At 36.9% G+C, this 27,934-nt stretch overlaps 1 long non-coding RNA gene across 1 annotated transcript; it reads right to left on the reverse strand.

Annotated features, from left to right (window-relative positions):
• Window positions 1-10,640: 10,640 nt before the first annotated feature.
• LOC127244027 (uncharacterized) lies at window positions 10,641-14,004 on the reverse strand. Its single transcript, XR_007837083.1, has 4 exons — window positions 12,755-14,004; window positions 12,567-12,620; window positions 11,065-11,204; window positions 10,641-10,969 (listed from the first exon to the last, which is right to left on the reverse strand). It is a non-coding gene; the product is annotated as an uncharacterized LOC127244027 (long non-coding RNA).
• Window positions 14,005-27,934: the final 13,930 nt, after the last annotated feature.

The following is a 27,934-nucleotide window of genomic DNA, read 5'->3' on the forward strand; positions in this document are numbered from 1 at the left end:
AAATGACAAAGTATAGATCACTAATCATACAAATGAGAAAAGGAAAATGAAAATGCAAACTTAGATAACATTACCCAATTAGATCTATGTACACATAACAAACTTGTGTACACATGACAACAACTATCGCGAAAATCTTTGCTATATTTCAAATGGATTCAGAAAAAAAGATAGATTTTAGATCGTTAATCATAAAAAATAATTAAAGAAAAATTACTATGCAAAACCTAGAAAAAGTACCCAATTAGATCCATGTACATATGAAACATCTGGTGTATCTAACAGTTTGTATCCTCGAAATCTTAGGTACTTTTTGTTGATATATATTGTATATATTTAGATATATATATTCCTACCTAATATATCTCTTGTATAAGTATAATATTGTACCAAAATTGTAAACTAAGAAATATAATTTATTCCATAAATCCTAACATGGTATCAGAGCCTAGGTTAGGTCTCGAGTTCGAGTCCCACCGTCCCCATTTGTGCACACATGCATGTGCAAGTTTCGCATACCTCCACTTGCACCTGAGGGGGCGTGTTGGGACTCCCGTTTGCGGATATATGAATAATGGTTAGTTTCTCTAACAGTTCGAGCTTTTATGTGAGACGGTCATTAGCATCCGACATGGTATCAAAGCTTTGCGTCCAGAGTATGAGGCAGTTCGTGCCTCTTTGTTACATCGGCACCCACTTCCTACCTTGGATGCAGCTATTCAGGAGATTCTTTTTGAGGAAACTCGTCTCCACCTATCCAAGGCTCCTCTGCTTGATTCTGATCTTGCGGTCACCGCCCGAACTCCTACTCAGAGTCGTTCTCATCGCTGCAAACGATGTCAGTCTTCTGATCATGTCTCGCTCTGGCAGTAGTAACTACAAGCCTCGGCATATTCATGGACCTCCTCAGTCTAGTACCTCCTTTGTCATAGCCTCTGCCACGCCTGCGCCTGCGCCTCCTATGATTTAGGACCTGGAGGCTCTTCTTAAACATGTTCTATCTTCCAATACCGCCATGTCTACCACATCAGGTAACTCTCCTTGGTATTTTGACTCTGCCTGCAGTAATTATATGACTTCTGATATACGCCTTATGACCTCTACATCCACCGCACCATCCCTAACTCTTATCCTTACCGCCAATGGTACCCATATGCGCATCACCCATACTGGACATACATCCACCTCGTCCTTATCCCTCCCTGACACATATTGTATTCCCGAATTAACCTTAAATCTGATTTCCGTTGGTCAATTGGTTAATCAAGGTCTCACAGTGATTTTTTCTTCTAATGGTGTGCAGGTTCAGGATGCGCAAACCGGGCGGACCCTCAGGAAGGGCCGGAAGACGGGCCGCTTATTTGAACTTGAGTCACTCCAGCTCCCTCGTCCCTCTATCTCGGCTGCCACCACCTCTACACCATCTTGCCTTCAGTGGCATCATCGTCTCAGTCATGCGTCCTCCAATAAACTTAGGTCTTTGATTAGTCAGGTTCGTTTGGGTTCTGTCAAGTTTAAGTCTTTTAATTGTGTGGATTGTTCATTGGGAAAACAACCTGCCTTGTCATTTCCTCATAGTACTTCCGTTGCGGATACACCGTTTTCATTAGTTCACTCGGATATTTGGGGACCTTCGCCCGCTGTGTCTATGAATGGCACTCGTTATTTTATGATTTTTATTGATGACTATTCTCGTTTTACATGGATTTACTTTCTGCGGCAGGGTTCTGAACTTCCATCTATTTATATGGACTTTGCTAAAATGATACATACCCAATTTTCCTCCACCATAAAAACTCTCCGCACAGATAATGCTCTTGAGTATACCGATTCATCCTTCCTTTGTTTCCTATCTGATCAGGGTACTATTGTCCAACGCTCCTCCCATACACCTCTCCACAAAATGATCGCGCCGAACGTAAACATTGACATATCCTCGATATTGTCCGCACCCTTCTCTTATCTGCCTCTTGTCCGGATCGCTTTTGGGGGGAAGCCGCACTCACTGCTGTCCACACTATAAATCGTGTCCCTTCCTCTATCATGGGTAATGTCAGTCCATTTGAAAGACTATTTAATCGTGCCCCTGATTATAGTCTTCTCCGCCCTTTCGGTTGTGTTAGTTTTGTCCTCCTCCCTCCTCATGAGCGCACTAAGTTAGAACCTCGCGCGCGTCTGTGTTGCTTCCTGGGATATGGGTTAGAGCATAAGGGTTATCGTTGTTGGGATCCCATTTCCAATAGGCTACGTATTTCTCGTCATGTCACATTCTGGGAGAATACTAAATTCTCTACCTTGTCCCACTTTCGAGTCCCCTTTGATCGTTTGTCTCCGTTCTTTTCCTTGTCCTCTCCACCTATATTCCCCTTCGATGACACGGCCCCATCCCCCGCTCCTGACACTGTCCCGGTTGCGCCTCCTGAACCCCCGCTGATCCCCGAGCCTACTCCTACTCTCGACTCCGATACATCCCCATCACCAGAGCCTGACACTAATTCGATCTCAGTCCCTGATCCTGGCCCTCGCCGTTCCACTCGGGTTAGTCACCTTCCTACTCACTTACTTGCTTATCACTGCTTCTCTGCCACCTTGTCCCACCACGAGCCCAGGTCATTTCGTGAGGCGTATGCGGATCCGTTGTGGCGGCAGGCTATGTCTGAGGAGTTGCAGGCTTTGAAGAAAACTCATACGTGGGATATAGTTGATCTTCCATCTGGCAAGGAACCTATTGGCTGCAAGTGGGTATTCAGAATCAAAACTCACTCTCATGGATCCATCGAGTGCTACAAGGCGCGTTTGGTAGCCAAAGGCTACACACAGCAGTATGGTGTAGACTATGAGGAGACATTTGCCCCGGTTGCTCGTCTTACCTCTGTCCGTTGTCTTATCGCTATCGCTACCACTCGTCGGTGGCCCCTGCACTAGCTCGATGTCAAGAATGCATTCTTGCATGGTGATTTATCCGAGGACATCTATATGTCTCCTCCTCCTGGTTTTCCTACCTCTTCCAAGGTATGCAAACTTCATCGTGCCCTATATGGTTTGAAATAGGCACCTAGAGCTTGGTTTTCGAAAGTTAACTCTACTCTACTCCAGCTTGGCTTTACTTCCAGTGATCATGATTCGGCTCTCTTCCTTCGACGTGGGTCAGCTGGAATTACTGGTTTACTACTTTATGTGGATGACATGATCATTACGGGATATGATGCATCAGGTATCTCTGAGCTACAGGCTCATCTACACCGCCACTTTGAGATGAAGAGTCTAGGGCCTCTTTGGTACTTCCTAGGACTTGAGATCTCCGACACCTCCGACGGATATTATCTCTCTCAAGCCAAGTATGCCTCTGACCTTCTGTGTAGTGCCGGTCTCACTGACTCCAAGATTGCCCCTACGCCTCTTGATTCTGATTGTCATCTTACTCCGATGGACGGCGTCCCCCTTGATGATCCTACTCTATATCGTCAGCTGGTGGGAACTCTGATCTACTTGAATCTCACTCGACCAGATATTGCCTATGCCGTCCATATCGTCAGTCAGTTTATGTCTGCTCCTCGGACGACTCATCATTCTGCTGTTCTACGGATTCTCCGGTACATCAAAGGTACTCTCCTTCATGGGCTTCATTATTCAGCTCATTCTTCCTTAGTTTTGACCGGGTATTTTGACGTTGATTGGGCAGGAGATCCCTCTGATCGCCGCTCGACCACCGGGTTTTGCTTCTTCCTTGGCGACTCGCTTATTTCGTGGCGCAGCAAGAAACAGACGGTTGTCTCCCGGTCTAGTGCAGAGTCCGAATATAGAGCTCTTGCCGACACCACTACTGAGCTTCTATGGCTTTGCTGGCTGCTGGCTGATCTCGGAGTGCCTCAACCCTCTGCCACTATTATCCATTGCGACAGTCAGAGCGCCATGAAGATTTCGACGAATGATGTCTTCCACGAGCGTACGAAGCACATTGACATCGACTGTCACCTTGTACGTTATCACGTTGCTCATGGAAACATATCCTTGTCTCCTATTCCCTCTGCTGATCAGATGCTGACGGATTCACCAAGCCTCATCTTCCCGGCCGTTTTCAGTCATTCTTGAGCAAACTCAAGTTGGGTTCAACCGTTCCACTGTGAGTTTGACGGGGGATGTTGATATATATTGTATATATTTAGATATATATATATTCCCGCCTAATATATCTCTTGTATAAATATAATATTGTACCCAAATTGTAAACTAAGAAATATAGTTTATTCCATAAATCCTAACACTTTTCAATGAATCTCACACTTCCGGTGAAAGGATAGAAAAGAAGCTTGTAATTATAGATAGATTGTAGCTAGATTGCTAATCATACATTGCAAGTAATGGAAAAAAAAACCCTAAATTAAATAGCCAACAAGATTTATGTATAGACCAAACATTTGATGCACACAAACCTGGTTCTTGAAACTCTTTACTATATTCCGATGAATCGCAATCCTCTGCTGAAAACGATCGAGATGGCACTTGTAAAAATGAAAGGTTCTAGATGAATATTCATACAAGAAGAGAATATGATGGCAATACAAACCCTAAATCGAATCAAGTTATTCCGGTTGTTAGCCCAAGCCCAATTTAGCCCGAGCTTCGGTAAAAGAGAAATGTTCCTGGGTTAAGCCAAATTACTTATAAATTACTTTGACCAAGCCCATAAACTAAATAATGTTGGGCAAGTACCAGTTCCAATCCCAAGTTGGGCGTGCTGTATAATTTTGTATGAAAGAAAATATACTCTCCCTGTCAGCTAAAATTAAGTCATTATTATTTTTTTGGTAGGTAGTTAAAGTTATACATTTTTCACTTCTTCCTAGTAAACAACTTTTCACTCACAGTTTTATTATCCATATTTTAACAAAAAATAACTAATTTTCCACTACATTGCGCTACTTACATCATCATTGCTACTTACATAATCACTTTTTTTACCAATTCTTTAATAAATTTCCCATAACAGTCCTTATTTATATTTTACCTACTCCAATTTAATATTAACATACTATTATTTTGAAATTTCTGTATCCAAGAAAACTTATATAAGTTTTCCGGGCGGAGAGAGTAATATTTAACTAGATTAGACCAATTTTGGATGAAATTATCATGGCTTGTACCCGGGTGGTTTTAAACAAATAGGCTCGAGTGGGGCATATTATAATTTTCCACTGTCAATCTCGTAGTAACACCATTAATAGAAAATAATTCTTACAAACTTTTTAAATTTATAGGCTTAAATATTACACTTATATACTAAAATGACAAAACTACTTCTACACTCACTTTATTAAAATGTTTCTCAATTCATTAACTCACTTATACACTTTTCCAAAATATTCTTACTTTATCTCACAATGAACTAATATGATATTATATTTATTAAAACTTGTTTCCAATCAAATTGAGCACAAATTTAATAGACAGAAAGAGTAATTTATTGTCAGTTTAAATAGAAGAGTGGAAAGGTACATATACACATTTTTCATACCTCTAGAGTGTACCTTTTGATGAAAAATGATGCATATAAATCAATTCTTTGCAATATGGTGCATGCCATTTTTACTTTTTCTATTTTTAACTATACTTTTTATGGAAGGAGGTTTGGTAACTAGTAAAATTATGTAAAATCGTGATTTGACAAATAGGCCAATTTACATGGGAAGAATAAGGAGTATATTTAAACACAAGTGATAAACAGTAAATGTAAAGATACTAGAGCAGGAAACAAAAGTGCAAGACAACCGGAATCCTCTTGCTTCGCATCATTTAAAATTCTGCCAAAAGTGTAATGCCAATAAGCAGCAATGTTCTCATCATCCAACAAAGCACTAGAAAACCACACTTTTTGTGGAAGAATCATTAACTACATTTGGCATATTACAGTTTCTTTGATCTCTTGAAAAACAATGGAATGTTAGAAACCATATATCTTCCATGAGTCAATCTACATTATCGGGCTTCTAGATGCGACGTTGGATTTTGTGCAAGGACCAAACATGAAACATACTTTTTGCTTTTAAATTATGAAACCACTATTAACAATTTACCAAAAAAAAAAAATTCTACAAGTAGCACTTAAATTGATCTCAAATATAAAAATGAAGCGTATTTGCCATTAGCATGCCTATTCTAAGGACTACACCATTTAATACAAATATGTGCTTTCAAAGTGGTACATCCATTCAAAAATTTTATAAATATGTCAATACCATAACATAAAAAAATAAGTTCAAAACCTCTAATCACCAAACAATATGCAAAAAAGAAAACAACATAACAAGAAATACATCTAATATCTAGTTAGATCTATATAAAAAGCAAACATGTGATTCACATAGCACCTGGTATTTAGAAAATCTTGGCTCATTTTCAAAGAATGACACACCACCAATGAAAGAGTCCTATTGAATCAAATAAAAATGACAAAGTATAGATCATTAATCATACAAATGAGAAAAGGAAAATGAAAATGCAAACTTAGATAACAATACCCAATTAGATCTATGTACACATAACAAACTTGTGTACACATGACAACAACTATCGCAAAAATCTTTGCTATATTTCAAATGGATTCGGAAAAAAAGGATAGATTTTAGATTGTTAATCATAAAAAATAATTAAAGAAAAATTACTATGCAAAACCTAGCAAAAAGTACCTAATTAGATCCATGTACATATGAAACATCCGGTGTATCTAACAATTTGTATCCTCGAAATCTCGGGTACTTTTCAATGAATCTCACACTTCCGATGAAAGGATAAAAAAGAAGCTTGTATTATAGATAGATTGTAGCTAGATTGCTAATCATACATTGCAAGTAAAGGGAAAAAAAAAAAACCCTAGAGTAAATAGCCAACAAGATTTATGTATAGACCAAACATGTGATGCACATAAACCTGGTATCTTGAAACTTTTACTATATTCCGATGAATCGCAATCCTCTGCTAAAAACGATCGAGATGGCACTTGTAAAAATGAAAGGTTCTAGATGAATATTCATACAAGAAGAGAATATGATGGCAATACAAACCCTAAATCAAATGAAGTTATTCCGGCAGTTAGCCCAAGCCCAATTCGGCCCGGGCTTCGATAAAAGAGAAATGGTCCTAGGTTAAGCCAAACTACATATAAGTTAGTTTGACCAAGCCCATAAACTAAATAATTTTGGCAAGTACCAGTTCCAATCACAAGTTGGGCCGTGTTGTATAATTTTGTATGAAAGAAAATACACTCTCCCTATCAGCTAAAACTAAGTCACTATTATTATTTTGGTAGTCCATTAAATTTATATATTTTCCATTTCTAGCTTGTAAACAACTTTATTCACTCACAATTTTATTATCCATACTGTTATATATTTTGGCCGGTGATTATTGAGGCCTAAAATACACACAACCCATGACCCACCCAATTGAAGCCCGGATCCGTCAACCCGCTACCCGACCCAATCTTTAAGAGGCCGTCGGATCATGCCTTCTGAACCGGGCTGAACGGGTCTGTTCTGATCTCTATATATATTGCTGATGCCTGAACCAATTCACTACTACACAAAATAGATTCACTCGATTCACCGGAATTCCAGTGCGATTCCGTCATTTTCGCCTGCATGCTCTGGTGAATCTGTCCGGCGATTTGGAAAGTTCTTCTTCCATTCGAGTTGCGCCTTGCCCCTTGGAGTTACTACGGTTTGATTGTTTGATTTATGCCTTCTTTGTTGGTTTGCGGTGTAACTTGTCTGCGATGTTGTTTAGGCTTTAATTTCGGCAATGTTTCCTTAGATTAGGGTTCGGGTTTGCGTGTTTGTTGCGTTTCCGTTGTGAGTCATTTGTGGCTTGGGTCTTGGATGTGTGTTCAGTGTCGGTTTTGTTGATTTGAGGGTAAACTGAGTCCGAATCAATTTTGCTTCTGTAATAATAAAAGTTTTTTAAGTTTTGTTCGATATCGATTTGATTTAGTGAGAATATAGCTTATTCGATCTTGGTTTAGTAATAACACATACTTTAACAAATAATAACTAATTTTCCACTATATTGTGCTACTTACATAACTTTTTTACCAATTCTTTAATAAATTTCCCATAATACTCATAATTTATACTTTACAACGTCCATTGTAGTATTAAAATACAAATATTTTTAATCTTAGTATCCAAGAAAACTTATATAAGTTACATTATCCTGAGCTAGACCCGGGTGGTTTTAAAAAAGTAGGTCCAGTGGGGTCTATAATAATTTTCGAATGTCAATCTCGTAGTAACACTATTAATAGCAAATAATTCTTATATACTTTTAAATTTGTACCCTGGAACATTACACTTACATACAAAACTGACGAAACTACTTCTACACTCACTTTATTAAAAATTTTCTCAATTCATTAACTCATTAATACACTTTTCAAAATACTCATACTTTATATCACAATGAATTAATATGATATTATATTTATTAAAAACTTGTGTCCATTCCAAATGGGAATAAATTTAATAGACGGGGAGAGTAATTTATTGTCACTTTTAATAGAAGAGTGGAAAGGTACATGTACGCATTTTGGATACCTCTACAACGTACTTTTTTATGAAGAATGATGCATATAAATCTATGCTTCGCAATATGGTGCATGCCATTTTTACTTTATTTTATTTTATTTTTTATCTTTATTTTTTTTATGGAGGGAGGTTTGAAACTAGCAAAATTTAAATCCTGAATTTAGGAATAGGCCAATTTACATGGGAAGAATAAGGAGTACATTAAAACACAAGTGATAAACAACAAATGTAAAGAGACTAGAGCCGGAAAAAAAAGAAAAAAAGATGTAAAGACAACCGGAATCCTCTCGTTTTGCATCATTTTAAAATCTACCAAAATGTAATGCCAATAACACTGGATTAGAATGTAATATGATGACAATACAAACCCTAAATTAAATTAAGTTATCCCAGTGGTTACCCCAAGTCTAATTCAGCCCAGCCCAGGCTTAGATAAAATAGAAATGGTCCTCGGTTAAACCAAACTAAAGCCCATAAACCAAACAATTTTGGGCTAATAACAGTTCTAATCCTAAGTTGGGCCGTGCTGTAATTTTGTATGAAAGAAAATTTTATTTTTCTGGTAGTCCGCTAAATTTATACTTTTTCCCATTCTAGCTAGTAAACAATTTTATTACTCATACTTTAACAAATAATAATTAATTTTCTACTACATTTTGCTATATCGTCACTTTTTTACCAGTTCTTTAAATAAATTTTCCCATAATACTATTATCTTTTAATCTCTGTACCCAAACATACTTATATAAGTTTTGAGGATGAAGAGAGTATTATTTAACCAGATTAGATCAATTTTGGATGAAATTATCATGGGCTATACATATATATATATATTGTGATATATTATTTTATTTAATATTAATATTTTTAATTTAGTATATAAAATTAATTTAATTATCATTTAATATTTTTAAAATATATATATAAATGTTTTTATAATTATAGAAGATACTTGTAAATAAAAAATGTAAAATAGATTCAATAAATTTACTACATTTATACAATTAGACAATTTTGTTTATTTATTGAAAATTTTTATAAAATTATCTAATTTTGAATATTTATCTTGCTCATAGAATATATCCTACATATTAAAAAATATGCATTTTCTTTTTTTTTTTGTACGCAAAGCCTACCATGTGGCTTTAAGAAATTGGACAGGATCAAAGCAAGTGAGATGGTATACAGGTGAAGATCACGCCGCTGGCGATCGAAAAATGCAATTTTTGGGAATATGTATGATATATTTATGTATAGAGGATATTTTTTTTCGCAATGTTCCCTATATTCCCATTAACCTATATGTTCATGTAGACCAAAGTTGAAAGAGATAAATTCAATACTAAACCAATAGTTTAAAGGCATATATACCAATGATTGCCATCATAATTACCAAAATTTATGACATAGCATGATAGATAGAAAATAAATAAGATTTTACAAGACACTACCAAAAAAAGGTCTTTTTGTAACAGTCAAATATTTGTAACTATAACCCATTTTTCGTGCAAAATAGTTTTTTGTGTCGACTTTGTTACGGATTTTGACCGCTACGAAAAATCGCGGTACAAAAAGTCCATGTTGCAACAAAATCCGTAACAAATATTTGGTGGTCAACTCTCAAAATAAGAACGTTTTATTATATTTGTTACGTTTTTTGGTATGTAACAAAAACATCAATCATATTTTTGAATCGACAAAGATCCGACACAAATAATGCGGAACAAAAGTTGAATAATGTCAGAGAAATATTTGTTACGACATATGTCCAAATCAACAAATGCGTTACAAATGTCTAATCTTGTCAGAAAACTTCTTGTTACAAGATTTGTCCGTAACAACAATACATTACAAAAGGACTGCCTCCTAACAAATAAGTTGTTTGTTACAAAATTAGTCCGCAACAAAAAGTCATGACAAAAGTCAGGCAACCATACATTACCATTTGTACCGGCCACTGTCCGTAACTAAAAATACGCTACCAAGGACGTCCCTGTGTGGCATAGTAGTTTTGTCGCCATAAATAAATTCCATTTGTCTGTATTATTAATCTGTGAGAAATAATTTAAAACTTAATCTTATCATAATTGTTTCCAAATCCATGGTAATACTACACATGGTTATCAATATAACAATGTTCATAGTCCAGCCAAAAATAAAATATTAGTCGTCAACGGTGCTAACAAAACATCCCAAGAAAACACGAATCCGTACACCATCATAACAACCTACTAAATAACAATACGCAAAACCAAAAAGTAATACGTAAATAGATAAATATGATATCATACGTAAGTACGATCTTAAGGGCAACTCATAAATACAACTATGAATGACCCAGCTCGTCGAGTGCTGAATCATGGAGTATGCAATCTCGGGCGGCGAACCAACTGCAATGTGTTTTTAATAATATATAAGCATTTAATACAAAAATTTAAGTAATTTAATTTCCAAAGGAATAAAGTAAATAAAAAAAAATGCGTACATCCTTGTAAATCTACTCGATATTATCTCCGTCGAATACATCACCGAGAATTTTCGCTCCAGCATTAGTTGGAAGGATGAGTGCGGTCTCCGGGACTATTACAGTTGTAACATACACCTTAACAATGGCTAGGGTATCACCTATATAAATAGGTTAAACAAGCGCTAGTTACGAGGAAGGTCTACCTCTGTAAATATTATGGATGAATATAATAAAATAAAACTTACACTTTAGCTTGATCAAGGGACCCTATCTTAAATATAAGTATAGTAACAAATAAACTCGAAAAACACTAATAAAATAGGCTGACTCCTGAATATGCTACTCTGCACCACATTAATGAAAATGAATGATAAAAAAATGCTTCACTTGTTACAACAATGTTGTATCTCAAAAAGCATCAGTGCAGTTTGATATCTTCATTTTGCTTCACACATAGTCAAACAAATGGAGAACCTCGATTTTTATATAATACCATCAAACAGATCCTCTAGATTCTCAACATTATTCAGAGCTAAAAGCTACTCAGAAATTCATCATCAGCAATAGAAATAATCTTCAGGTTGTTCCCAAGGATAAATTATCCGACCAAATGAATAATGATTTGAAAATGATAAAATCACGAAACACGCTTCCATAAGTGTGGACATGACTCCCACCTTCTATTCAATGATGATGAGAATCTCTGATTCATTAGAACTTCACAATGAAGTGCAAACCTACTAGTAAATAACAATTATATTAAACATCGACTAAAATTGAATCCAAACTTAATTAACAAGTTCTACACCGAAACAACTAAATAAACACAAAACTAACTTAGATTTACAACCATACCAATTTAAGTTAATTAAAGGAGCATCCCATCTTAGCCAAGGAAATCCAAGAAACAGAACAACACAAATTATTCTATTGCAACAAGGTTAAGGAACTAGACATAAATTAAACAACCTAAACCAATCTAATCTAACCTACAACAATCAAGATATATACAAATAAACAATCAAGAAGCAAACTTATATATTATCAACATTCAAAGCCAATAAAAACTTCCGTGATTGCAAAATGTTTCGTGGTGCAAAATTTTGGAGGGGGGTGAGGGGAGGGGCTGATCTACTAAATCCTCATACTTGCATATTTTTTTTGCCTTCGAACAATTGTGGTTGACACTGAGGAGGAGCTACAATTAACAGAGAGAAAAAAAAAAATCAACCATAAGGCTATTTAACAGAGAAAAAAAAATCAGCACATGGGTAGAGCTAAAGCTAATTCCAACATCAACCAAAGTAAGGCAAATGTCATTTGTTAGGGCTAACACAGTCTACTCTTAATTGCCAATATATAGTTCAAGGCATATCAAGAAAATGAATTTATCAAGCATTGCAAATTTTCAGCAGCTTTAACTCAGATGCAACTCCTATCACATTAATGTCATCTAAACCGAAATTCAATAATACAAAGAAAATATACAACACAGACAAAAAAATATTACATTGATGTACCTTCGAAAATAATGGTAAAGTATCTAAGGCAGTTTTATCAAGATTCGTCTCTTTCTGGAATTATCAAGGGCCAAGACTCCATTAGTAACTTTCTTTTGCTTAAAGCAAAAGTGTCAAGAGTACTTTATCAAAGTGAATCATGGGGGACATAGAAAGTCTTTTCCCCATTATTTACATTCAACACTCACCAGTTTCTTTTGGGAACTTCCAAAGAGCCTGAGACAAGCCAAAAAAAAGTTGTTCATTGCTCATCAACTCATCCTTAACTTTCACCAAGGATTAATGCAATCATTAATGTATATCAACAAAAATTTTAAAACTAAACTGATAAGATGAACAACTGTGCTAGAGCATGTTATCCAATTCAACTCTATTTAGCTAGTGACGGTAGAAACTAAACCATACTCAAGTACAGAAAATCCTAACATAATTACAAATGCATTCTAACAACTAACAATAGCAACTTAACTATTTAAAACATCAGATCGTTCATAAGAGCAATTCTCCGGGGTGTAGTACAATTTTGTTGGCATTTATGGTTTCAATGTCTTTAAGTGGCTATAAAAGATTCGTCTGCAATAATCTAGTCCCGCAGTGATTTATTAATATAAGATACATTATCTTAAAAAACATGGTATCATATTATAATATTAGCAAGGATAAATACTTCCATTTAGAAGTAGTGAAGACTTCAAGGTGAGGCATGGTGAGATCGGCACAACTCCAATGACTCTTTTATTCCATAAATTTACATACATGAATCAATCGCAGAAAATTATAATGCAAGTATATGTTACTTACGGGACCAACTACATTTCTGCAGTGTTTAATGTTATTCTCCTAGAAGTGACTCAAATGTTAATGCTTAGATTGTCATACACAATCCTCATCTCAGAGTTTTCTCCACAAATATCCCACATCAAACAACCATATAAGTGTGATTGGATCTTGGAATTCAACTCAACTAACAAAATTTTTTCAATTTCCAATTTTAGCCTATAATATATTTTTTGTACAAAATCGGAATAACCCAAAGTAGCAACACAACATATAATTAAATAATTTCCAAAACAAGAGATTTGTAACTAGATATCAACAAAGCATTTGTTGCTACTCCAAGCAAGCAGAACACAAAAGGAAACAAAATCAAGAACACGGTAAGAACAACTTATCCTTCTTTCTTTCGCCGTAAAGCTCCTATCGGTGATAATGGTGTCTTCGGTTTTCATCTCCGACATCAATCGGCGACCACGAACAGAAAAGGCGGACAACGACTTCTCTAAAGAAGAAGAAAAATGAAACAAAGAAGAAGAAGTAAACAAAAAAAAATAAAGGAAATGAAGAAGAAGAGGCGGCGGGAGAAGAAACCAAAGAAGAGGAGGAGGAACAAGGAGAAACAAGAAAAAATGGAAACGAAAGAAAAAGTAAGAGAAAGAAGAAGGCGAGCGGCGGCTAGGGTTTGATTTTTATATCAGGTTTGGTTTTATTTTATTTTTATCTTTAATTTAAATTATTATATATTAATAGAAAAATAATCAATAATTAGAAGAAATTGAAGATATTTTAATTATTTCTATGAATTAATTTATAATTAGCAATGAAAATATAAAGCATAATAAATTAATTAGTTTCAGTTATAAAATTAAATTTTGTAGTTAAATAATAAATTTGAAATAATTGTATATAATTATTTTTTATAATAATAATATTAAAGTTTTTGTTACCGATTGAATTTGCAAAAAAATATATATATTACAACATTTTACCTTATCTGTAATTGCTATTGATATATTATCGAAATAAATATTTTTTTTAATTTTAAAATAATTTTATATTGATTTTTTTTTATTTAAATAGAAAATTTTAATATTAACTTATTTGTTACGGCTTGAAATGCATAACAAATATGTATATGATAACATCTCGTCCAAAATGTGTAATTGTTACGAATAAATTACCGAAATAAATAAGTTTTTTTTAAATTTTAAAATAATTCTATATAGATTTTATATATATACAGAAATTTTCAACATTTAGATATTTCTTACAGCAAAAATATATTTATTACGGATAAATTATCGAAATAAATACAAAAAAAAGGTTGACCAACCATTAAACTTTTTATTCTGATAAATTTCGTAACAAAAGCCACTTTTTATAGCAGACTTATTTTGACGGAGAAAATACTCAGCTACAAAAAGTCAATTTTTTGATAGTGAGAAACAAGGTGGCCAAACAATACTCGTAGCTCTATACAAGTGATTTCAAAAATATTAATTTTAATTGGAACAAATGCCAACAAATTACATCGTAGGCACAAAATGCCACTATTTTTTGTTAAACCTTTGAGGTATATACTAGAAATAAATGTAATGAAATATTAAAAACAATTAAATTAATTAAATTAAATTTGAAAAAGAAAAATTATCTAATATATCATTAGAATGAGAAAGGAAATTCGAAAATAATATACCCTCCCATTCACAATGTATCACACTTGTCTGTTCCGAACTACAGCTTCCGCAGAAAACAATGGCTTCTGCATCCCAAGTTCCTACTAACTGTTGGGAATAATAACAATGATACACTATAATATAATTTTCTAATTGTTAGAATATCACATGGGCATTAATAAAATATTAGAAATATAATGATACGTGGATTTACATGAAAAACGTCTCCAATACGAAAAGAAAAAACCACGAGGCTCTGCAGTCCACCAAAAACTCCATTATCACCAAAAAAAGAAGAGTACAAATGTCCAAATCACAATCTGGTATATGTCCTAAACAAGTCATCAAAATCTCAATCTCATAAAACATTTAAAAACAGAACAAAAACAGAGTCAATAACCTGTCCTAATGCGAATTTTTATCTGAAAATCAAACTGCTAAAAAATGATATCCACCGTACAGAATGGAGATGTTGATGTCCCATGTGTTCAATAAATATTTTATGCCGATCAGATAACTTTTACTATGTTGATCAACCAAAAGTTCAAAACGGCATAGGACAGGTGATATGCACGGTGGCTGCTCTGTTCTGTCTCTATATTGCACGCTGCTAGTATGATTTTTCTCCAAAAGGGTTAATTAGGTCATAATCATCAATTTGGCCTAATTATCTTAATGTGTAGTTTAGACACATAGAATAATCATACAGATCAGTTCGGGTTCTTGCTCTTCGCTGTACTTCCATATCTTTAATATTATCAAATTACTTTACACAATTTTCCCAACATAATTGGGCTCCGAGCTTCTTCAGGAATGGTGATTGATTTGTGCAGAACTGTAGTTCTTTCCAACAACATAAACTTTTGATAGTTATTCAGGTATTTCTCTAACTGTGATACAACAATAATTGCTCAATTAAAATGGAAAAACATAGATCACGCCAGTAAAGGCTGAAACAATCCATACCTGTTACGGAATAACTACTTCGAACCCATATCTATCAATCCACATGGATTTAGCATCACTAATAGCTGGAAGAAGCATTTTTTTTTTATTCACATTCAAGACTGATAAAACATGCTCGATGCAAGAAAAGAGTGCCGAGCGAGCAGTATCCCTGCAACAAAACAATGGTTTGTTATTTAAATACCAAGTAAACTGATAACAAATCCTCTTAGCTTTTGAATATCATAATTACACCTTTTTCTGCTCCCTTTCCTTGGTTGCAATCAGCGGAAGTTCTGCAATGTCCTCTCCAAATATCCGAATTATTCGGGGGCAACAATCTTTGATCTGTAAAGTCATACAAAATACATTAAATTTGATAGGACCGAATTGCCCTGAAGAAAATATAGAAGACGGAAATTACTTCAGTTTTCCATCAAAATATAGCACAGGTATCGAACAAAATTATCACCATCGACAACTGATACTCACATGTAAGTAGCGTAACAACAATGTAAAGCGGTTCTCTCTCTTTTTCAGAACAATATTTGGCGGTAAGAAGCCTCCATTTTACATCCACCTTTCTTTTCTGTTCTAATTTCCTCCTGAGAATGTCTAAATTGGCAGCAAGAAGCTTTCGAGCTCCGTCCCTAGCTAACTTCTCAAGAGTTGAGTGAAGGCCACTATAGCTCTTACAATAGAACCATTTGTCTTCCAGAAATTCCTGCAGTTTGTTTGTTACCATAAATAGACAAATTGGCGCAAACAAATTAAATTCATAAGACTCATGTACAGGGTTTCTAGTTGAGGACCTTAAGATCATCATTCCTTTCCTTTCTCAAACAACCAACATGGCAGACTCATGGTTATTTTGATATTTGACAGAGAAGCAGAAAGAAATTCCTGAATACTTTTTACCTGCTCGCAAATAATAACTGTCAGGTCTGTGAATCCTTTGCTTACGAAATCATGCCCCTGGCAGAAAACATGCTTGTACATTTAATTTTATGACTTGAACAACAAGTTGTTTCAGTTTCATTGATATCAAAACACATACAAACAAATGAAAAGGAAAAGCATATAACACACACAACCTGCAAGTGGCATGTAAATAAAGCTCATCCTCACACACTTCCTTGCTACTACTGCTCTCCACAGTGTTTTTCTTTCTTTATGATTGGTGGCAAGATATCTTTGAACAGCAACTCTACAGACACGATTCACCCCATCTTTCACATTCCAAAACTATTTTCACAATATCTACAATGCCATTTATCCTCAGTAATACTCGGTAGGCCAATACAATCTACATGATTAACCAACGTAGGTCATATAATGAACGAAGAGCGCACAATAAGCTGTATATAAATTTGGGAATATATAGAAATTTTGATTTATTGCCTAAAAAGTATTATAAAGAAAGAACAAAAGAGCCAAATTTTAGAATAACGAACATAATGGTAAACAAAACAAACAACATCAATTATAACTACATGCTTTACCTAATTGCTTTGTGTGTTTATCATATAAGAACTCTTTGACATATCTATCATGACTATAAACCATAATAATTGCAAGAATAACATATCTATCATGAGAATAAAGCATAATTCCAATCGATTTCAAATAACATATCTATCATAAGTACAAACATAAGCATACATTTTCAGCACACTTGCAAAAACAAACAAAAAAAAAATACAGAAAATGCTATATGTATAATCTCCCCTAAGTGAAACCCTCGCGGACAACTTCTGCACGATAATGGATCCCCACTGCCATAGCATATGAAGCAAATAGTGTCACCTTCTTTTTGAACCACTCCTTGATTTTTGATATGTTCAATGCATAGATCTTGGAGGGATACATTTTCTTTGGTATATTCCCACGAACCTAAATGTTCAAGTAGACTAGAGTTGAGAAAAAGATAAATCGAATACTAAATCAAAAAATAAGTGACTCAATGTTGTTACGATTAATGGAATAAACTTTATCTTTGTTAAATCACAATTAGGGTACAATATTATATTTATACAAGAGATATATTAGGTAGGATATATATATATAAATATACAATATATATATGTAGAATATATATCAACATCCCCCCAAACTCAAGGTGGAACGGTGGAACCCAACTTGAGTTTGCTCAAAAAAGACTAAAAACAGCCGGGAATGTGAGGTTTGGTGAATCCGTCGGCCGTCTGATCAGCAGAGGAAATGGGAGACAAGGAGATGCTTCCATGAGCAACGTGATGACGCACAAGGTGACAGTCGATCTCAATGTGCTTCGTACGCTCGTGGAAGGCATCATTCATTGAAATCTTCATGGTGCTCTGACTGTCGCAATGAATAATAGTGGCAGAGGGCTGAGGCACTCCGAGATCAGCCAGCAGCCAGCGGAGCCATAGAAGCTCGGCAGTGGTATCGGCAAGGGCTCTATATTCGGACTCTGCGCTGGACCGGGAGACAACGGTCTGTTTCTTGCTGCGCCACGAAATAAGCGAGTCGCCAAGGAAGAAGCAAAACCCGGTGGTCGAGCGGCGATCAGAGGGATCTCCCGCCCAATCAGCGTCAGAATACCCGGTCAAAACTAAGGAAGAATGAGCGGAATAATGAAGCCCATGAAGAAGAGTACCTTTGATGTACCGGAAAATCCGTAGGACAGCAGAATAATGAGTCGTCCGAGGAGCAGACATAAACTGACTGACGATATGGACGGCATAAGCAATATCCGGTCGAGTGACAGTCAGGTAGATGAGACTTCCCACCAGCTGACGATACAAAGTCGGATCATCAAGGGGAACGCCATTCATCGGAGTAAGACGACAATCAGAATCAAGAGGTGTAGGAGCAGTCTTGGAGTTAGTGAGACCGGCACTAGATAGGAGGTCGGAGGCATACATGGCTTGAGAGAGATAATATCCGTCGGAGGTGTCGGAGATCTCAAGTCCTAGGAAGTACCGAAGAGGCTCTAAACTCTTCATCTCAAAGTGGCGGTGTAGATGAGCCTGCAACTCAGAGATACCTGATGCATCATCTCCCGTAATGATCATGTCATCCACATAAAGCAATAAAACAGTAATTCCAGCTGACCCACGTCGAAGGAAGAGAGCCGAATCATGATCACTAGAGGTAAAGCTAAGCTGGAGTAGAGCAGAGCTAAATTTCGAAAACCAAGCTCGAGGTGCCTGTTTCAAACCATATAGGGCACGGCGAAGTTTGCATACCTTGGAAGAGGTAGGAAAACCAGGAGGAGGAGACATGTAGATGTCCTCGGATAAATCAGCATGCAAGAACGCATTCTTGACATCAAGCTGATGCAGGGGCCACCGACGAGCGGCAGCGATAGCGATAAGACAACGGACAGAGGTAAGACGAGCAACCGGGGCAAATGTCTCCTCATAGTTGATACCATACTGCTGGGTGTAGCCTTTGGCTACCAAACGCGCCTTGTAGCGCTCGATGGATCCATCAGAGTGAGTTTTGATTCTGAATACCCACTTGCAGCCAATAGGTTTCTTGCCAGAGGGAAGATCAACCATATCCCACGTATGAGTTTTCTCCAAAGCCTGCAACTCCTCAGACATAGCCTGCCGCCACAACGGATCCGCATACGCCTCACGAAAGGACCTGGGCTCATGATGGGATAAGGTGGCGGAGAAACAGTGATAATCAAGTAAGTGAGTAGGAAGGTGACTAACCCGAATGGAACGACGAGGGCCAGGATCAGGGGCTGAGATCGAAATCGTGTCGGGCTCTGGTGATGGTGATGTATCGGAGTCGAGAGTAGGAGTAGGCTCGGGGATCAGCGTCGGTTCAGGAGGCGCAACCGAGACAGCGTCAGGGACGGGAGACGGAGCCGTGTCACCGGAGGGGAATAGAGGTGGAGAGGACAAGGCAAAGAACGGAGACGAACGATCAAAGGGGACTCGAAAGTGGGACAAGGAAGAGAATTTGGTATCCTCCCAAAATGTGACATGACGAGAAATACGTAGCCTATTGGAAATGGGATCCCAACAACAATAACCCTTATGCTCTAACCCGTATCCCAGGAAGCAACACAGACGCGCGCGAGGTTCTAACTTAGTGCGCTCATGAGGAGGGAGGAGGACAAAACTGACACAACCAAAAGGGCGGAGAAGACTATAATCAGGGGTACGATTAAATAGTTTTTCAAAGGGACTGATATTACCCAGGACAGAGGAAGGGACACGATTTATAGTGTGGACAGCGGTAAGTGCGGCTTCCCCCCAAAAGCGATCCGGACAAGAGGCAGATAAGAGAAGGGTGCGGACTGTATCGAGGATTTGTCGGTGTTTACGTTCGGCGCGACCATTTTGTGGAGAGGTGTATGGGCAGGAGCGTTGGACAACAGTACCTTGATCAGATAAGAAATGAAGAAATGATGAATCAATATACTCAAGAGCATTATCTGTGCGGAGAGTTTTTATGGTAGAGGAAAATTGGGTGTGTATCATTTTAGCAAAGGTCATATAAATAGATGGAAGTTCAGAACGGTGCCTCAGAAAGTAAATCCGCGTAAAGCGAGAATAGTCATCAATAAAAATCACAAAATAAAGAGAACCATTCATAGACACAACGGGCGAAGGTCCCCAAATATCTGAGTGAACTAAGGAAAACGGTGTATCCGCAATGGAAGTACTATGAAGAAATGACAAGGCAGGTTGTTTTCCCAACGAACAATCCACACAATGAAAAGACTCAAACTTTGGCATGCAGCTCCTTAATTGATGAAGCACGATCACTGCCACTAAAATTCAAATGCTCACTACTAGGTAGTGGCAGTAAATCCGTAGGAGTTAAGGGGTTAAAACCATAAACAACCTTAAATGGAGACAAATGAGTAGTAGAGCTAACATGTCTATTATAAGAAAATTCAACATGAGGAATGCATTCATCCCATGTCCGCCCACTATCATTTACCATAGCACGTAACAAATTACCTAACGTGCGATTCCCAGCTTCCGTTTGGCCATCCGTTTGGGGGTGACATGTGGTAGAGAAAAGTAAGCGCGTTCCAATTTCATGCCAAAGACTCTTCCAGAATTAGGATAAAAACTTCACATCCCGATCCGAAACAATGGTTTTTGGAACCCCATGCAATCTCACAATCTCCCGGAAGAACAACTTCGCCACATGACTCGCATCCGTTGTCTTTGCACAAGGTATAAAATGCGCCATTTTGGAAAACCTGTCAACCACTACAAAAATTGAATCTTTAGCACGTGGTGTTCGAGGTAAACCAAGAATAAAATCCATAGAAATGTCCAACCAAGGTCCCTCCGGAGTGGGAAGAGGAGTATACATACCATGTGGCTTCAAAGTACTCTTTGCCACTCTACAAGCAAGACACTTATCCACAAAAGAATCAACATGTCTATCTATATGTGGCCAATAAAGATGAACACTAAGAAGATCAAAAGTAGCATGTCTTCCAAAATGTCCAAGCATATGACTACCATGACTCTCCTCAATCAAAACATCCCTAATGCTACATATGGGAATGCACAACTTATCACCACGGAACAAATAGCCATCATGCATATAATAATCATCAAAACCATGCTTTTCACATCTCCTAAATATATCACCAAAATCTACATCATGCTCATACAACTCACGGATATGGGCAAATCCAACCAATTGTGCACGAGTATGATTAAGTAAAACATACCTCCGATAGAGTGCATCAGCAACTACGTTCTCCTTCCCTTTTTTATACTTATTAAAATACGGAAATTGTTTAATAAAGCTTACCCACCGAGCATGACGCTTACTGAGTTGTAGCTGCCCACGCAAATGCTTAAGGGTTTCATGATCCGTGTGAATTACAAACTTCTTTGGCAGCAAGTCTACAAAAGGAGGAGACAAGTGAGCAAATGAATCAAAATCTATCACAAGTATATCTTTTAGTAAAAGAATATAAAAGTAACTTCCCTCATCTTGGCTACTATTTTGGCGAATTTCCTTGTTGAACTCTTTGAGACTAAGCAATATTTTGCCGTCGTCTCCCCCCGAAGATTTTGCCGAAACTGTAGTGCCAGCCCCCTTTTGTTTCACCACATCACGCATAGATCTACGTAAGTATTCAGCATCACGACGTACGGCCTCGGGTGGTAGGGAAGAAATACTCAGCTTCTTACCATCCTTAGAAAAGGATATTTGATTTTTATACCCATTGTACAAGACACACCGATCAAATTGCCAAAGACATCCCAAGAGAAGATGACATGCGGTCATGAGACACACGTCACAAAACACATCATCGCTGAATCCACCAATGGAAAACGTCACTCTTGCTTGCTTATCCACACGAACAGCCCCTTCGTCACTCATCCAATGTAAACTATATGGCTTCGGATGAGCGGTAGTATTTAAACACAACTTCTCTACCATATACGAACTAACAACATTAGTGCAGCTGCCCAAATCAACTATCATGGATATGGTACGCCCTGCTACCTTGCAATGACAATGGAACAGATTTTCTCGTTGTTCGTCTTCCCTATGGTTTGCATCTTCACATGGTAGAGATGTCAAGGCTCGCATCACAACTAAACTTAAAGGATCCTCATCACAAACTTACTCAACAACATCATCATTATCTTCAGCAACTACTACGTCATCACCATCTCCATCACCATCGCCATCATCTACATAACCCCATTCGCCATTCTCTAAAATAATAACAGTCCGCTTATTGGGACATTGGCCTGCATAGTGCCCTTGCCCATGGCACTTATAACACGTCACAATCTTCTCTTTCCTATGCCCCAACTCCTTTCCCTTGAACCTTACAGCAGCATCATCCTTTTTTATCTACTATTTTCGCCTTGTCTTTATCCATATTTTTATCAAAAGGCTTTGTGGAAACTACTCCCTTAGAACCGGTGGAAGAGACGACGAAGTTATAGAGCTGGTTGGAAACTTTCTTTGATAGGAATGCCCGCTTGATGTTGGTCTCTTGAGCTGCTCCTCTCGTTTGATTGCCAAATCCACAGCTTCCCGAAGAGAAGAAAAACGGTGCAGCTCAACCGTATCGGCTATCTCACGCCTCAAACTCTTAATGAATCGAGCCTCTGTCAAGGATTAACTCTCATCAATGTCCAACCTCATCATCAAAATTTCCAGCTCCTTAAAATACTCTTCTACCTACTTCGAACCTTGCACCAAGGATTGCAACTTAATATTCATATCCCGTTCATAACTATCCGGCACAAAGCGTCTCCTCATGATCTCCTTCAGTCACGTCCAAGTATCAATTGGATTTCTTTGATGTCACTCCCTATAACGTCTCTCATTCTCCCACCAAGTCAAGGCATAATCTTTGAACTCACAGATTGCCATGCGGAATTTCTTGCCTTCCGAATAATTGTGACAGTTGAACGTCATATCACACTTGGTTACCCAATCAAGGAACTCCTCCACCCCGCCTAATCCTTTGAAAGTGGATAGGGTAATCTTAATGGTGGAGAGATCGTCATCCAACCCACTGCGCCGATGATGAGTTCGATCATTGAACAAGTACTCCGAACTGTTGCTATGGTGTGAGACCGACCTCATCGAAGGGCTCAAATTACGGTGATGTGAAGATTCAGCCGCGACTTGTTTTTCCCGAACAACAGCAGCTACTCCAGAAGGGATCCTTGTTCGAGCATTCTCCAAAGATGACAATCTATGATTGATATCATCCAACTTTTTATTCATGGTATACTCTACATAATCCCAAGTCGCTTTATGTTGCATGGACAATGTTTTCTCCATATTAGCTTCCAATTGCTGCATATTAGACTCCAATAGTTCCTTCATTTTTTCAAAAAAAGCCATCCTGCACTCAAAAGACAAACTATATATGTATATCGAAATTTTAGTATCCTCACTCTCCCTCACAACACTCAGAAGGAAAAATCAGAAACAACCATGATCATGAAAGGGAAGAAACGAGCGCAATTACCTCAAAACCGAACGTAGGAATCCTTCAAATGCAATACTCAAGAGAAGCATGAAATAAAAACGCATCAACTAGGGGAACAAAACTAGAAGATTCGACCCCAAACTATAAGCGCAGAATGTCAAATAAAGGTCAATACAAATTCTTTTCCTCAATTAAGCAACTAGTCGAAATCAAAATCCTAACGCACCAGGTGAATAAGAACCATCAACAACCTCTCAACACACTCAAGAGACAAACCCGGTGAAACAACTCCCACAACACGGACTAGGAACCCTCAAAATACAACATGACTACTACAAGAATATTAATCGATGCACTGTAATAGAATACTAAGGTGTGCTGCTCAATTTTATTTTTTTTGTTTCTGTTTTTTTTTTTTTTTATGTTTTAGGCTTTTAATTGATCTTTAGAGCATGCCTTTTTCAAAATTGGATTGCCATCTTGGCTCTTTCAATGCAATTTTGCCACACCTTTTAACAAAACAAAGGATAGTTCATAACAGTCAACTTCAAACGCAATTTAGAAGGCTATTCACGTCCAAATGTCATGATTCCAAAACTTAAAATCGAATTCAAGGATTTATATAACAGCACGAACAAGAATCACTCAGAAAATCCCAGCCAATCAAGAGCAGTTAACAAAACAAACCGACTGTTCAAAATAGAAAACAGAAAGTTCAACCCCAAAACTTTGTACTGACCGATCTCTGTATTCCAGGAATTTTTTGACTATTTTGAGATCGAAGCACTGCAAAGAAGTGCTCACTGTATAGAAAATTTGATGCCAATTCCGAAACCTCCTCACAATCTAGAATCGGAGTTTGTATGCAAAAGTTATGGCCAAAATACAATCTACCAACAAAACTCACAAATTTCACTCGATTCACCCCCAAATCACTCAATTCCTTGATCACCTTGATGCGATTAGACTCTAATTCAACTATATTGATTAATCAAGGCCTAAGAACGCTTAGAAAACTACGAACAAGACTTGCTAGTGCCAGCCAAAAATTACTACTAATTGTGTTTTTTAGATCAAATTCAAGAACAATACTCACATTTGACAACTAGCAATGGATTGAAACTAGCATTCATTTCCAACAATTATCAACTATTTTCAATCAAAAGAAATTCAAAAAATCTTCATCACGGAGTGGAATTTATAGATTTCCAAACAAAATATGATATCAAAAACAAATTGGATAAAAAAAACGGATTAGATCAAAAACGATTGGATCAAAAAAGGCATTGAGACATATGATCGAACACATTGAGATCAACTCGAAGCAAGTATGGTAACCGCTCTGATACCAAATTTTTATGACATGGATAGGATCAAATCCATGACATCTAATCTCAATTCAAGAGAAGAATCAACTACGAAATCGAATAAACGAACCGGCGGATAATTTGGAATCAATCGACGAATACTCCTCTCGAGCAAACACCTTCATGAATCCACACGAACTGTTTGAGGCTTGTGAATACTTCTTCCATCTCTCACGTAAGCTACATTCCGAAGGCTCAAAAATTAACCCTCTCAGTTGATTGGAATCACTCCAATGGATGGTCGGAATCTCTCCGAAAAGAAGGAAAACTTCTTCAAAGTGGTAGTTACTTTCTGAAAATTGTATGGAATGTTTTTTACAAGTAAATATAAGGAATATATGTTAAGAAGACCTAATCTAATCTGGGCAATACATCTAATCTAAAAATCAATGGCTCACAACCTCTAAACAAAGTAATGTCTTTGATCGGGTACGGGTCGCGATTGGTCCGCCGATATTCGGGTCCGGGTCACCCGATACCATGTCAACTGGACACCAAAATTTTTTATTGTTGGAATAATAATCCATAAAAGAGGCATGAAAATGGTTTTGTGCATGCGAAAGGAGTCGAAAATACAAAAACCTTGTTGATTGCTTCAAATGGAAATATTGGAGATATTTGGTATTTGGGCAACGGGGCAAGCAAACACATGACTGTAAATAAAAATTTATTTTCCAGTCTTGTCGAAGCTAATCATGGGCAGGTTACAATTGGAAATTCCAACACATAAAATATTGAAGGTGTTGGAGAAATCTCATTCAAGGCAAAGAATGTTAAAGTTGGAAAATGTCCGAGGCATCTTATGTTCCTGAATTACAAAGAAATTTGTTTAGTGTTGGCCACTTAATGAAAAAAAGGGATTGATTGATATGCACTTTGTTGACAACTTTTGGACTATGGAGAAGAAAAATCAAATCATAGAAAAAATTGGTTTGGAAGCAAACAATTTGTTTGCTTTGAAGCTGGATATCTTTAATAATGCTGGAAATCTTACTGCTAATAAGAAAGTCTCCAAGTTGTGGCATGACAGGTTTGGGCACCTTAATTTTGGGAGCTTATGGGACTTGTCGAATAAATGGATTGTATATGGGCTGCCCAAAATCAGTGGAGTACAAGTTGTTTGTGAAGAGTGTCAATTGAGAAAGCAACATCGAGAGTCTTTCCCATCAAAATATGATTGGGAATAAAAAATTCCTTTGGAACTCGTTCACACTGATTTATGTTGGCCAATTAAAATTCCATTGTTTGGTGGTAACCAATATTTCGTGTTGTTTATTGATGACTTCATATAGAAAGTTTGGGTTTACATGGTGAAAGAAAACTCTGATGCACTTCTTGATTCAAAGAATTTAAAGCACAGGTGAGAAATTTTACTAATTCTCACATTTAAAGTCTTGCGAAGTGATTGTGGAGAGGAATACATGTCCTCAATTTTTGAGGAATTATGTCGAAACCATGGGATTCGACATGAATTGACGTCACCACAACAAAAGAGCATTGCGGAACGGAAAAATAAAACTATTATGGATATGGTTCGATACATGCCGAAAAGAAAAAATATGCCCAAGTAGGTTAGCCCTAGCCCAATTCTTCTCGAGCTTGGACAAAAGAGAAAGGGTCCTAGGTTAGGCCAACTTACATATCAAAATTAGTTTGACCAAGCCTATAAACCAAATAATGTTGGGACAATAAAAGTTCTAATCCCAGGTTGGGCTGGGTTGTATAATTTTTTACGAAAGAAAAATAAATAAAATCTATTATTTAAACACGTGAAAAAAAAAAAGCCCATCCTCACGTAACTTCCTTGCAATTACTACTCTTCAATGTTTGTCCATCTTTATGATTGGAGGCAAGATGTCTTTGCCGGCATCTGTACAGACACGACCCACCCTATAATTTTATATCCAATATTTTCACAATATCTAGAGTGTCGTTTGTCCTCAGGAATTCTCTGTAGGCCAAAAAAATCTACATGATTAACCAACCTTAAGTTGTAAGTCATATAACGAACAAATAACGCATGATAAGCTATATAAAATTTGGAATAGAAAATTTGATTTATTGCCTACTAAGCATTATAATATGTCTATCATGAGCATAAGTATAGACTTACTTGCAAATGATCGCACATATTAAGCACCCATAGAAAGAAAATTATATATAGTCCATTTATTGTGAAACCATTGGGGACAAATTTTGCATGATACTATATCACCACCACCATGGCATAAGAATCAAATAGTATCGCACTCAAATTAAAAGAATCTCACACTTCAAGGGAAAAAATCAAAATAAATCTCGTAATCTAGATATAGATGGTAGTTCGCATATCATACTAGATAAGTAAAGGCAAACGAAAAAAATTAACCTAGGTCAATTACTCAACTAGATCTATAAATGGAGAAAAACATGTGATGCACATAGAACTTGTTCTCTTGGAACTCGTTGTTTTTGTTCGAAGAATCGTACTCCTTTGGTGAGAAAATCAAGATTGTTCTGGTAAAAACCATAGATTGAAAATCTGAAATCACACAATAAGAGAAAAACACAATAACAATGCAAAATCTAGACTACATCAAGTTGCCCCGGTGGGTTAGCCCGGACCTAATTTTTCTCGGGCTAAGATAAAAGAGAAATGGTCCTGGGTTGGACCAACTTACTTAT

The sequence above is a fragment of the Andrographis paniculata genome, unplaced genomic scaffold (genome assembly GCF_009805555.1).
Source record: "Andrographis paniculata isolate CXL003 unplaced genomic scaffold, ASM980555v1 Contig9END, whole genome shotgun sequence".
Lineage (NCBI taxonomy): Eukaryota > Viridiplantae > Streptophyta > Magnoliopsida > Lamiales > Acanthaceae > Andrographis > Andrographis paniculata.